Below are 14790 nucleotides of genomic sequence, written 5' to 3' on the forward strand. Positions count from 1 at the left end.
ACCTCCAACTCACCTTTGTAGATGCATTTCCCATCACTATTCCCCTTTATTCACCCTTCATTTTAACTAAACTGGTCATTAGATGTTTCCCAAATGGGATGTGTCATCTCCAATTTCTATGCCTTTGACAATTCTGTGCAATGTTTTGAAATGCTCTATCTCCTCACCTTGACCTCATGGAATAACTGGTCCCTTTGAGAGTAAGCTCAGTTGTATTTCTTACATGGGACCTTCTCAGAGACACTCAATCTTTATTGCCCTTTTGCCTGTAATTTCTTTGTTTTTTACTTATATTCTGAATCTGCTGAGTAGAATATAAGCACTTGAAGGGCAGGCATCACATTTATTTTTGTCCTTATATCTCCAGTGCCTTTCACAGCACTTGACATGTGACAAGTACTTAATGACAGAAGCTGTTTTAACGATGGTTAAATAACCATAATATAATAAATTTAGATCTAGAAGAGACATCAGACATCATCTTGTTCAACCCCTTCATTTTTCAAGTGAGGAAACTGAGACTTGCCAAAGGTTATACAGTTAGTATCAGCAATGAGATTAAAACTCAGGTCATGGGATTTGCACTGATTTCAGAAACAAGAGCTACCTTCACACCATTGTGAGACATCTAAGAGGGACTTTAATGGAAGGAAGTATTTTTAAGCAAATATTTTTTTTTCATTCTACAGATTTTAAATGAAAAAGTTTTACTAAAAATAAATAAACTAACCAGAGGCATTCTGCTCCTCTCCCTTTCTGTCAGTGATAAATACAATCAATAAGTGTCTTTTGTCTTTTCCTGCATCTCCCATGGCAATGACAGAACTTTTTATTGTCTTGCTTCTCTGTTCCTGGTTGTTATTAATTTTAAACTTTTGTTGCATTTTGCAGATAATAAAAATAGCAATAAAACCAGTCTTTATTACAAACTAAGTCTTGTGCCTTGCTTTGTTCAATCCAAAAACATTTCAGAAAGGAAGTTGAAGCTTCTCTACAAATTCAGAGATGAAGAAGATTAGTTAAAAAGGCAAATTGTGAACACACATAGACCCTCCAAGATATGTACCAATATTTCATTTATTCTTCTCTTAGCTATGCCATAACTCTTATAGAAAGGACCAGGGATGAGGTGAGTATGCACCTAGCTCTGCACACAAGGAAGGCTTTACCAAACAAGCTGGACCATGGACAGTACCACTAGGGAGCCTGGGACAAAGAAAACCCACAACCCCATTTCTCCCTCTTTCTCACCTGTGATTTGGGTGGTGGGGAACAGCGTGTGTGTGTGTGTGTGTGTGTGTGTGTGTGTGTGTGTGTGTGTGTGTGTGTGTGTGTGTGCAATTTATGGACATTGATTTAGTGAGAAAAGATTAAAATCATGGTTTCAATAAGGATTGTTCTTCCCTCTAGTCTCCACTCACAGTCAGGTTATCAGAACAGTCAACTGTTTTGAATTTGCTTTTATTTTGCTTGTTGTTCTTAGTTGTTTCTTTTAATTTGATTATTTTTCTATGGGAAGGACGGATTGGCCTAAAGGGACTGGAAATAAAGATCCACTCACTCAACCCTGTTACAAATTACTATGAGAAGCAAAAAAATGTTGCATGATGAAGAGAACCCAGTACTTGGCTCTGGAAGAAGAATCACAGATGATCCTCAGGAATTCTACTTCAGAGAATTAGTAGCGTTGTGACCACAGAAAAGTCTCTGAACTTATCTGTGCCTCAGTTTTTGCATCTGTATAATGAGGACAGTAACAGTGCCTATTCACAGGACTTTTGAGAAAATCATACAATCGCAGATTTGGACTGAAAGAAAGTAGACTCCCCTTCCACAGATTAGGAAGCAAAGCACTCAAAGAGGCCAAATGACTTGCTTGTGGTCACTATCTGTGGTAGGATTTGAACTTAGAGTCTTCCTGACTCAAAGTCCCATGCCATATCCACTATGTTATGTGAATTCTACACTTTGCTTAACAATGTTAAATCTCTTTAAAATCAGGATAATTTCATTCTGTCTTACTCAAAGGGCTGTTAAGAGAAAAATGCTTTGTAAGCCAAAAATTAAATGAATGTGAACTATTTTAATTAAGGCCTTCACATAGTGTGAGTTCAGACTTGGAAGCGCTAGGTCTTATCCTTTGCTCTGCTACTTATTAGGTATCCAGTCAGAGGAAAAGTATGTTACTTTTTTATGCCTCAGTTTTGTCACCTGAAAATCAAGTAATTAGATAAATATATTTCTATGGAATCTGCCTTTCAGCTGTTATGTTATTCTATGAAAAACCTGAAAACCTATGGAAATCTGCATTGCACATGGGCCAAGACTCTAAGCAGCCAAGTTCTATATGTTAATTTAATGAACTACTGTAAAACTACTTTGGTTATGTCCAGTTATTCATACTACAAAACAATGCTCATATGATTTTCTTATAAGTACACACAAATTTCTTACACCTAAGAGTGTGTTAGGAACACCTAAAATCTGTTCCTACACTGCCCCTATATTCCAGTCAATATAGTATGTGTTTAAAGAAACCAGGCCCATTCCTTGCTGGGTCACCTCTAGGCAAAATCATGAAGCAGGTATGGTGTGCACTTCCTGACTTCTTTCACATACTGTTTCTAGAACTAAACCTCTTCCACATTCCCTCTACCTAACATCCTGTTTCTTCAAGGCCTTGTCTGACCTAGTTGTCCACTATTCGTATTAGGATATTAGCTAATAATGTTTGCTATTACCTCTCCCAGGAGAATGCATATTTTGTTAGTGAATTCTTAATGATCATAGGACCGTATATTTGTATCTTTCAGTTAACTTAGAAAGGTTATCCAATCCAAGCAGTAGTTGCCCAAAGTCTCTCTCTCTCTCACATGCACACACACACACACACACACACACACACACAAATATGAAAAAGCAGAGTTATTGAGACTCAGGTCCTCTGCCACAGCCGTCTTCCCATTGTGATGAGGACAGCAATATTTAGTTTTAGGATACCAAATGCCATGATGGAGCAATAGGGATCTTATTTTGGACATATTATCCCTAAAAATCTCATGAGATAGGCACCCCCCTATTCTGCCTATATTCCAAATTCCTTTGTTAGCTCCTTGGCAGAAGATTTTTCTCCTTCTTTCCTTCCAGCCTCCTACTACCCCCAAGCCATCTGCAATAACCTTTGTGAATAATTACCTCATATTTGCACAGTCTGTTTGGCCCAACAAGAACCTTGCAGACTTAAAATGACATACACACAGCTAAATTTTCACATCTCATCCTACAGGCTGCTGGTATGGAACAGAGTGATTTAGAAAAGCCAGCAAAGAAAAAATGCATATGTAATTAAAACTATACAGTCTTTACAAAGGAAATACCTACAGTGGACTAGAGCCAAGATGCTGGAGAGACATACTGACTGGCCCAACAGTCCTGCTGGACCTCTCTCAGTTGGGAAAGAAGGTTGTGCCAATGCAAAGTTCTTTTTCTATTTGGATAAAAGTGGACACTGGGGAAAACTACTGGGAACACTAAGCTCATTTTTCAATGGTGACCACAGCCAGGATATAAAATGTCCACACTCTAATAAGGGTTTTATTTTTGCTTGAATAACCTGAAAAAACATTTGTAATTTTATTATTTGGGTTTGAAAGGGGAAAAGCTCCTAAAACAGCCTTGGATCATCAGACCTTGCTAAGTATGAATATTATTATTTTTTTAATTCTCTTAATTATGAAAGGGACTCATCATTAATCATCAGTTATCTCAGAAAATGGAGTGACAATGTATCATGAATGAGTGAAAACACTAGAAAATCCAAATCACCACATTTGACTGGGGGGGGGGGTAGGTAGAGTGGGGGTGATGGTGGACTATAGATATATAATATCACAAATACAGGGAACACACGGCAATAAAATTTTCCCCTGGAAGACTCCAATTGTTACCTGCTCTACAATATCTTCCTGGGTGCAAGGGCTTCCTGGGTACCTGGAAAAGGTTAAATGACTTTGCCCAAGTTCAAACAGCCAACCTAGTGTCAGATGAAAGATGTCAGTTTAAGACTTCCTGTCTTTGAGGTTCTAAATCATACAATATTTGTGATACAAGATTTCTTTTTAATAGATTTATTTTCCTAATCAGGATTGGTCTGAAATTTTAGGCAATGGTTTACATTTTAGATTTGAATTTCAGGTCACACTATTGAAACTTTTCACTCTTTAATCTTTAATCTAAAGATTAAAGTCCATCTCACTTAACTCATTTATTTTTAAAATGAGAATATGGAGGCCCAGAGACATTAGATGATTTGCCCAGGTCCCACAGTTAGTACCTGAAGCAGTATTTGAATTCTAGTCTTCATGACTCTAAGCCCAACATTATTTCTATAGATACTCCCTGGTGCAGTTGATTTAGTGCCAGACCTGGAGTTGGGAAGATCTGAGTTCAGATCTGGCCTTAGACATTTACTAACTGTGACCATGGACAAGACATTTGTTTCTTCATCTGTAAAATGATCTGGAGAAGGAAATGGCCAACCACTCCAGTATCTTTGCCAAGAAAACCCCGAATGAGGTCACAAAGAGAAGGAAATGACTGAACAGCAACAACAACCTCTGTTTACCTCAGTTTCCTCAGCTCTAAAATGGGGATGATCATGATGATGATGACAATTTCCAGAGTGGTTGTAAGATCAAATAATATGCATAAAATTCTTAGCATCATATCTGGCATATGGCAGAGTCTATATAAATTCTAACGATTTCACTTTCAGCATAGCTGTGTTGTTGTCACCACCAATCTCACATCATCTGGTCATTCTTGATTCTTTAAATACATATACACAATCACACACAAATACCACAAGTCAGGTAATGGAAAAGCAAATAAAAATGTTTAAAATTCTGCCTCAAGAAGCTTAGAATATAGGCAATGGTTAAATGATGGCTCATGAAGGCTGCGGAATAATATTGCTCCAGAATATAAGGAGAATATTAAGAATTCAGAGAATCATAGGAAACCTTTTATGTAATGATGCTGAGTGCAGTAAGTAGAACTATGGAAAGGATACAAATCATGACAACAGGCTCAGAAATGTACAAAAAAGAAGAAAGTAACACTGTAGCATTGTAAAGCTTATCTTTGAAATGGTTTTTTAAAAGCTTTCCTTTTTTGAAGAAGTGAGGGATGGTGGGCAAAAATCATTTGTCTTATCAGTCTCATTTGATATAGTTTTAATTTTCCAATCTTTATTTTTAATTGATCTTTATCTTGGTTTTTTGAAAGCAATTACTTTTTATATTGGGGTGTGAGAGAGATATTCCAAAATGAATGTTATATAACATTATTTTTTAAAAGATTATAATAGAAAAGGTTTAGAACAACTCCTACTACTTATTATAGAGGAACATATATGTAGATAATTATGAAACAAGAAAAAGTGGGATAAGCACAGAAGAGAGATTCAGGAAAATACTTTAAGAAATTTCAAGGCCAAGAGATTATATTCACAAAGGGGAGATAAAAAGACACATTAGGGATGTTCAAGCAATGCTTTGTGGAAGAAGTATGAGTCTCAGGCAAGGGATTTCAAGAAATGGAGGTGATGAGAATTCCAGTGAAGAAGAATATGAAGGCAAAGAACCCAAAGAAAGTGGTGAAAAACAGTTTAGCTTAGCTGGGATATAATATGTGACAACAATATATGTTGTATTCTTTGGAGTTTTGTAGAGGGATTTTAAATCCCTTAGTAAGGAATTTAGATTTTATTCAATTAGCAATGGGGCACCAGAGAAGATTTCTGAACAGAAGAGCACCACGATTACAGAGGTAGTTCATGAAGATAAATCAGAAAGGAATGTGGCCAAGAGAACTGCCTTGTCCTCCATCATCCTTGAACCTGAAACCATTGTCCCACCTCAAAGTTCTCATATGATATTCACTGGGGATATAATGTGCTCTATGAGGGGTTATAATACTAGTTTTCATTGGTTGGTTGTCCTTCATTCTTGACGAGGACCAAAATGATGTCATTATGATAGAGACAACTTTCAGTGAGAGAAGAATATCAGAAATATGATAAATGAACTTAGAATGGAAATGAAAGGAAAGAAACTAGAGAACTTACAAAATTAGGATTGGTAAAATTGTGTATTTGGAAGTGGGGTGTGGTGAAAAGGAAGAGGAAAGGAAGAAAGGAAAATAAATAGAGTAGGAGAGAGTTAAAGGAGTTAATGGTAGGTTACCTCAGTCTTTTCAGTAAAGGAGGAGGCAAGATATTCAGCTGACAATAGAAAAGATGGTGGTAGATACTTTGGGAGATGGAAAAAGGTTTAGAACAGCTCCTATGGGAAGTTTGTAATGGCCTATAACATATATATGGGAAAGGATTGCTGTCCAGCAGATATCAAATTAAGATTACTTAGGTCCTTTTATATTCCAGCTTCTGATTTTATGAATATAGGTACCACCTCTATCAATACAGAGCATACCCTTTCTATTTTTTGTGTCTTTTTTTCCCATAGATTCTAAATAGAGGATTTTCTCAACATGGCATCTTCTATGATTCTTTTTAAAAATTATATTTAAAATTTTTGAAATAAAACAAGCATTTCCATAACATAGTGTGAATAAAAATAGATAATTGCCTTGCAACTGCAAATCTGTTATGTACAATTTACAATTCCTTTTAAACATATAATAAAGTTATCATGTAAATTTCTATTTTTCTCTTTTTTTCTTCTTTCCTTCACCATAGAGACGGCTACCATTACAGACACACACTCACGTGCGCGCACACACACATACACACAGTTATTCTATACATATTTCTATTTATCAGTTCCTTCTCTAGAAGCAGATGGTGTCTACCTTCATATATCCTTTGTAGTTAATTTAGGTATTTGTAGTAGTCAAAATGACTTATTTGACTCTTGAAATTTTGTGTACCAATGTAACCCTCATTTAACTTATTTTCCCTTTCTATCACCTCATGACTGTCCTGCTATGTTTCTGGATCCTACATTGGCTCAGTGGTATCTATCATGCCATTTCCTGCATGCAGATCAGCATTAATAAATATATAATAAATAATAAAATGTGCTACAATCTCTCTATGCTCACTGTGTATCTCTGCAGTACTCGTTGAGTTACCTACAACTGTGTGTCTTTAGGAGATATTGTAATCCAAAGCATGCACTTATATCTCTTTCTCAGAAAATTTTTGTTGAAGAGTTGACTTTTCTTCCAGAGAACAACTTGGGATAATTAAAAAAATATTGCATATAGTTTTATGTGCACTAAGAAATCATGCAATCATTCTCTTCCCCCTTGACAATTCTGGGCACATCCCATTGGTCATCTATTGCTACTGATCACAAAACATGTACTGATATATTGACTCATCCAACCAAAGGCATTTTTCATCCACTTGAGTATTTCCTATATGGGCTGATTGGTCAAAGTTTTTCTTATTATTATTGAGTAATCATAGTATTTATTGAAAATTTTTTTTAATGTTTTGGAATTTTGGATAAAACTCAAGGTATCTCAAAAGAGCAGCATGTGGGGAAAATCACCATCTGCAGGAAAGCCGTCTTCTCTTTCGACATCACCTTTGCTGAGCAGACATTTCCCTGCTTTATACCTTACTTAATGTGAATAAGAAGAAGAGTGCTGAAGTTCTCCTTGGCAAATGTGACCTTAATTCTGCATGGTTTCTAGATTTTCATGTAAGATTTCTTGTCAGAACATTGCCTTTGGGGCAACATTTTGCTCTATTGAGTACTGAATTAAGAAATAAAGGCAAAACTGGGTTGGTAATCAATCAACCAGCATCTATTAAGTGCCTACTATTTTCCAGACAGTTTCAGAGGATTCAAAGACCCTGAATTTGTAGATTCAAAGAATGCTACAAATCAGAGTTTGATTCATTGTTTCCTTGGTTATCTAGATTTAAGAAAGTGATGGAGAAATCTTTAATAATACAGATTAAATTTAAAAGTGTGTCAAATATATATATTTTTTTCTGGAGAGTTGGTTGTTTAACACTAACAGTCAATACTATTTACCAGCACACTCATAACTATATGAATTCATTTTAAGTAGGGGCAGGAATAGACACTTCTTTTCCACTCAATCCACTCTCTATCCACAGTTTTGATCGGTTTTTTATCTCCAAACAAGATGCCCCCAGGGCAGATAGGCCATATTACTCTCCCTCTCCCCCTACTGCCTTTACAGGTAGCTTTTGTGTCATGTCTTCTACCATTAGATTATAAACTTTTTGAGGGCAGGAACTCTTTTTAATTTGTATCTCTAGTGACTAGTACAATGCCTGACACACAGTGGACATTTAATAAGCATTTATTTAATTGAATTGAATTGAGTTTTCCATTAATGTCTATTCATAAAGGAAATACAGCATTCAGATGACTTCTTTTCACCCCCAAGGCAGCTGAAGTATGTCTCGTTAGCTTATTTTTTTTTAATGAAAGCTACAAAGTTGAGGTAATAAAAAAAAAAAACACTATTGGATCTCAGTGATCTAACCCTTCTAATGAATCCATAAACAATTTGCTTAAACTGTGATCACAAAGATTAAAATGTAATCCATTTAAATCTGGTTGCACAAATATATTGGCTTATTGGATAATTACCTATTTTAATCCACTTGGATTTATCTGTTAAGTCACAGAGGCCTCATCTAGTTAAGAGAGCAGGTGAACAAACTCTTATGAAGGATAAAGGAAAAAATAAACCTGAGCAATAAAGGATTGTAACCCATCATCACGGAACAACCTACACTCTCCATTAGAACCTTGAAAAAAATTGGCAAAAGTGACAAAAGATAATTTGTTTTGCTGATTTTTTTGTTCCTTATGACATTTTCAGCTTTATGAGAAGACCTTTGCAAGTCTGTCCTGTGATAAAATTAGCATTTCCAACTAGATTACATCAAATTCTATTAGCAAGCTAAGTTCATGAAACCACCGCCTAACAACCAAAATAACCCTGGTGTCACCAAGCAGAGCGGAATTGTGCTACTGAAATTTCCTTCCATTATTGGAGTCTCCTTAATCACCTTCTCACCAGAATGCAGCTGGGGAATGGGGCTGAGGAGTGGTGAAAGCCATCTGCTCATGAGGAGTCACTTAATAAAAAGGAACTTGTAATGGGTGCTGGAGGGGAAATCAAATACCAGAAATGAATTCAGGTGCTGAGAAGGAAGCTGCCATTTCATTGATTCATGACTGTCAGAGGAAACTGCTGGACTCTCATCCCATCTATCCCTGTTTTCTATGTTTCAATTTCTATGATATCTTCCTAAAGACAAATGCCTATTACTCATCTTGGAGTGTAAGGCAATAAGTGAGTACATAAGGAAAGTGGGGGCAGGGGGAAAGACCTAATTAAAAGACAGACATCAAACAATATTTTAAACTAAATTATACCTCCCCTCTCTCTTAGACATAAGGCTATAGTTTGGCTTCAGGCAACAATGAACCTCATTACGATCATCATTAAAATAACACTTTACCCAGGTCAGTGAGGATAGGGTGTATTGCTAAAATAATATATTCAACTGTCAGGCTGAAGGAGAATATCATATAGTCCACTCTATGATCATTATGGCTCATTGGAATAACCACTGGATAAGAAGCAGCAAGCAAACTTGTGTTGGAAGTCCATCTCTGCCCGTTACTCTCTCTGTGACCCTGGGGAAATATTTTAATCTTTTTAATTCTCCGAAGTTTCATCTATATTTTGAGAGGTACAGTGGATGCAGTCTAGATGAATCATTTCATCGATGTCATGATCTTCTGGCATGGAATCTCTCTCTTCTAATCCACTTGATCATCTGCTCTAATTACAGTTTTAGAGAGTTGATTGAAGATTCTGAAGTGCAGTGACATGCCCAGGTTAACCCAACTTCTGTGGGTTTGGCCAGGACTGCAACCTCCACTTTCATGACTAAAAATCCAGCTTTCTCTTGTCTACTCCCCTTCTACCTCTTTGTAACAATGGTAACTGGCAATTATCTTAATGATTTCAGAGTGATTTTCAAGCATGATTTAGTTTCAGCCTCTTAACAAGCCTGTTAGGCTGTTATAATTGGTATTGTTGTCATCCCTACTTTCCAGACAAAGAAACGGGCTCAGAATGGTTACCAGTAATACTAAATGTGTAATGGTAAGTGTGTCAAGTCAGAGGTGTGCCTTGAACAGAGGACATCTCGGTCTAATATCTAGGTGTCTTGGCTATGACAACCAGTCTTCACTGTAAAATGAGAGGGTTATATTTGATAACCTATGGTCATAGCAAGACAAGAGCTAAAAGAGACCCTAGAGGCAATCTAGAGCAATCCACTCATTTGTGATGAAAGAGGGAGAGTAGGTTAAATTACTTGCCTCATCACATGGAATATACATCAGAAGTGGGATTTGTTTTAACTCCAGAAGCAATGCTCTTTCCACCACACCATACTGTCTTGTGTTTCCTCTAGTAATAAAGCTATAGGCATATATCTTCCTGATAATCTGAAGTAGTTTTGATAGGCTTCAGAGGAGCCCAACCTTTAGGCTGTTCCATGACCAAATAACCGTCTTCCTCTTACCTCTTAAGCATGTCAGTCTATCAACTATCATTTATGAAACATTTACTATGTGCCAGGTACTGTGCTAAGCAGTGAGATGAAGATTCATGTGTCTAAATGGTAGGTTATCATCTGAGGAGGAAATGGTTTTCTCCAGACATTAGGCGATGACTCTGATCATTGGAAATGCAGATTATGTCTAGACATCATTTTACAATGAAATGTAAGTATGTTATGAAATAGCAATACATTTAAATTCAGCATAGTGATCATTCAGTAAATACTTGCTATGTGTCAGGTACTATGTTTGATGCTTGGCATAGAGATAGAATGACATAATACCTGGTCTTCAGAAGCTTCCTTTTAATAAACATTTTTACTATGAATTAAAATTCAAGATTGACCATTCCCATTATCAAAGAAGGCTAGGAAATAGGATTGTATAGTAAATTGTGAATCCACTACAGATAACACATTCCTTTTAATGTGCATTAAGTTTAACTTACTAGAATCAATTACCCTGGTTCTCTCTGTCCCTCTGAACCTCTTTCTGGTTAAGGAGCCTTCATTCTCCTGGACTGGAGAGAATAATAAAAAGCACAAAACATCAACAAAGTAAGTGCAAAATAATTTTGGTGGGGCTGTCAAGAGAAAGAGGTATCACTGGAGATGGAAGCACTAATATATTCACATACTGAGTGGAATAATACATGACTTCTGGTAAAAGTGAAGCCCTCTCTACTATCTATGGGTCTGGATAACTTTGTTTCTTTCAAGAGAAATTTACAAAAGGAAATTTGAAGTCCTGTCATCTGGAAAAGATGAAAGAGTAGGGTTCAGTATTTGCTATTGTTTATTCTTTTTAAAATCACCAATGCCTAGGGCATAAATTGTCTGGAGCAGAGTAAGATCTTAAATTAAAGCATTATGGTTAGATTGAATTGAGTTGAGTTGAATTGAATTGGGAATGATACTTCACATGCTAACTAGAAGTAAGTTCTTATTCTCTCAGAAGCTCAGTTTCATTATTTGTAAATCAAAGCGTTGAACCAGATGAGCTAAATAATCTCCTATGGTTTTAGTTTTCTTTAAGTCTATAAATTCCTCACCCCTCTTCTAGTAAGAGTTTCAAGGTTTGTCTCCTTGTTTGGTTTTCTTTTAAAATCCTGCAAATGGCTAGCAGCTATCCTGGGCAGAAAATCCTGAAAGTAACAGAGTCATTTCATGCTTGTATCATTAAATCCTGAGAGTTCATTCTCATTGTTTAATGGATGTATTTGGGCAATCTATTTTTACAGGATAGCTAGATGGCACAGTGGATAAAGTGCCCAACTTGGAGTCAGGAAAACTCATCTTCCTGAGTTCAACTCAGCCTCAAACACTTACTAGTGTGTGACCCTGGGCAAGTTACTTATTCCTGTTTATGGAAGTTTCCTCTTCTCTAAAGTAAGGGGGAAGAAGAAATGGCCAAGCCATTCTAGTATCTTTTGCCAAGAAAACTGTAAATGGGGTTATGTGAACATAACTCAAAAATGACTGGTCAACAACAATTTTTCTTATGCATAAGAAATGCTTTAAAATGATCAAATATATCCTTCCAAACACTTTTGCTGAAAATTTAATGGACTCCTGACATTAGAAGTAGCATACAACAACAATAATTACAGGGACAAGATTGTTGTTACTGTGGTCATGAAGCAGCCGAAATGATTCCCACATCTGGATTCAGTTATCTGTGGGGAAACAGGCAAGTCACTTGACTCTCCTGAGACTCACTTTACATCATCTGCAAAATGATGATCACAGTACCTGCTTCTCAAAGTAACTACAAGTATCAAATGGGAACATGTAAAGTTTTCTTTGTTTTTCAGACCTTAAAGTATGGTGTAAATATAGGTGCCTGCTAGAGCCCTCTAGCCAATCCCCTCAAAAAAACTGTAAAAAATTACTCTAAAGAAATTATAGAGCAACAGAAGCCACAAAAGGACAGAGTGAAGTAAATTTCCAGCCCTAGGCAATCTGAAAGATCAACAGGAAGGGTCTATCACACCGGATAAGGAGCTGAGTGAAGTCTGGCCATGGTCATAGCTGGAGCAAGTCTTAGAGGACTGTATCACTGACAACTGCAGCAGTTTCAAACTTCTCAATTCACAAATGCCAAAAATAGCTTCGAAAGTCAGTGGGAAGGGTTTCTTACTTGGCAGAGAGAGAAGTGTGGTCTAGCCCCAGTCCCAGTCCTGGCCCCATCCTCAGGGCGGCAGCAGCCACTGCTGAAGCAGAGGCTGCTTCTGGAGCCCTACATTTAACAAAGAACTCAAAAGTCAAGTAATTGCCTGGGAAAATGAGCAAAGGGAGAAGGAGAAACAGACTACAAATTCTTGTTTTCTCAATGAAGAGGTATTTTCTTACATCATTGGTGATAAGGCAGATCAAAACGTACAACCAGAAAAAGACAACAAAACCAGAGCTCCTTCATCTGAAACCTCCAAGAAAAATATGAATTGGCCTCAAGCCATGGAAGAGCTCAAAAAAGATTTTGACAAGTAAAGAAAAGTAGAGGAAAATTGAGAAGAGAAATGAGAGTGCTTCAAGAAAATCATGAAGAACAGATCAACAGCTTGCTAAAGCAAACCTCCCCCCAAAAAAAACTCTGAAGAAAATAACACCTTTAAAATTAGACTAACCCAAATAACAAAAGAGGTCCAAAGAACCAATGAGAAGAAAAATGTCTTTAAAAGTAGAATGGGTCAAATGGAAAAAGAGGTCCAAAAGCTCACTGAAGAAAATAATTCTTTAAAAATTACAGTGGAGCAAATGGAAGCTAATGATTATGTGAGAAATCAAGAAATTATAAAAGAAAATAAAAAGAATGAAAAATAGAAGATAATGTGAAGTATATCACTGAAAAAACAGATCTAGGAGAGATAATTTAAAAATTATTGGACTACTTGAAATCCATGATCAAAAATAAACTTTCACTTTTTTCAGGAAATTATCAAGGAAAACTGCCCAGATATTCTAGAATGAGAGGGTAAAATAGAAATGGAAGGAATTTACCAATTACCTCCTGGAAGAGATCCCAAAAAGAAAACTCTTGGGAATATTGCAGACAAATTCAGAATTTTCAGATCAAGGAGAAAATATGACAAGCAGCTAGAAAGAAACAATTCAAGTCTTTTGAAAACATAGTCAGGGTAACACAAGATTTATCATTTTCTACACTAAGGGATAGGAGGGCTTGGAATGTGATATTGCAGAGGTCAATGGAGATAGGATTAAAACCAAGAATCACTTGCCCAGCAAAAGCTGAATATCATACATCAGTGGAAAAAATGGAACTTTAATGAAATAGAAGACTTGTTGAAAAGACCAGAGTTGAATAGAAAATTTGACTTTCAAATACAAGAATCAAGAGAAGCATAAAAAGATGAACAGAAAATAGAAACCATAAGGGACTTATTAAAGCTGAACTGCTTACATTCATACATAGAGAGATAGTATTTGTAACTCATGAGACCTTTCTGAGTATTAGGATAGTTGGAGGGAATACATGTATGTGTGTGTGTGTGTATGGTGTGTGTGTGTGTCTATGTATATGTATGTATATGTATATGCATATATATGGAGAGAGACAGAGAGCACAGGGTGAGTTGAATATGAAGGGATGATACCTAAAAGAGAAAATTAAATGTTGAGAGGAATGGACTAAGAGAAAGAGAAAAGCAGAGGTAGAATGTAGTAAATCATCTCTCAAAAAAAGCCAGAATGAGCTTTCACAATGGAAGCGAAGAAGGGGGAAGATGAGAGGGAATAAATGAGACTTCCTTTCATTGTATTTGGCTTCAGGAGGGAACAAGATACACACTCAATTGGGTATGGAAGTTTATCTTACCCTTCAGGAAAGCAGGGGAGAAGGGGATAAGAAACGATGGGTAATAGAAGGGATAGCAGATTGGGGGAAGGGATAATTGAAAGCAAACACTTTGGTAGAGGAACATGTTAAAGGAGAGAGTAGAAGAAGTGGAGAGAGGGACAAAATAGAAGGAAATATAATTAGTCTTTCACAACATGACTGTTACGGAAGTGTATAGCACAAGTGCACATGTATAACCTATATTTAATTGCTTGTCTTCTCAATAAGCGTGGATGGGAAGGAGTAAGGGAGAGAATGTAGAACTCAGAGCTTTAAAAATGAA

General features: G+C 36.5%; 1 protein-coding gene across 2 annotated transcripts in view; it reads right to left on the reverse strand.

Annotated features, from left to right (window-relative positions):
* LOC140510114 (neuroligin-1-like) overlaps positions 1 to 14790 on the reverse strand; it is a 309399-nt gene that overhangs the window by 123901 nt on the left and 170708 nt on the right. The gene's annotated exons all lie outside the window — the stretch shown is intronic.

The sequence above is a fragment of the Notamacropus eugenii genome, chromosome 6 (genome assembly GCF_028372415.1).
Source record: "Notamacropus eugenii isolate mMacEug1 chromosome 6, mMacEug1.pri_v2, whole genome shotgun sequence".
Lineage (NCBI taxonomy): Eukaryota > Metazoa > Chordata > Mammalia > Diprotodontia > Macropodidae > Notamacropus > Notamacropus eugenii.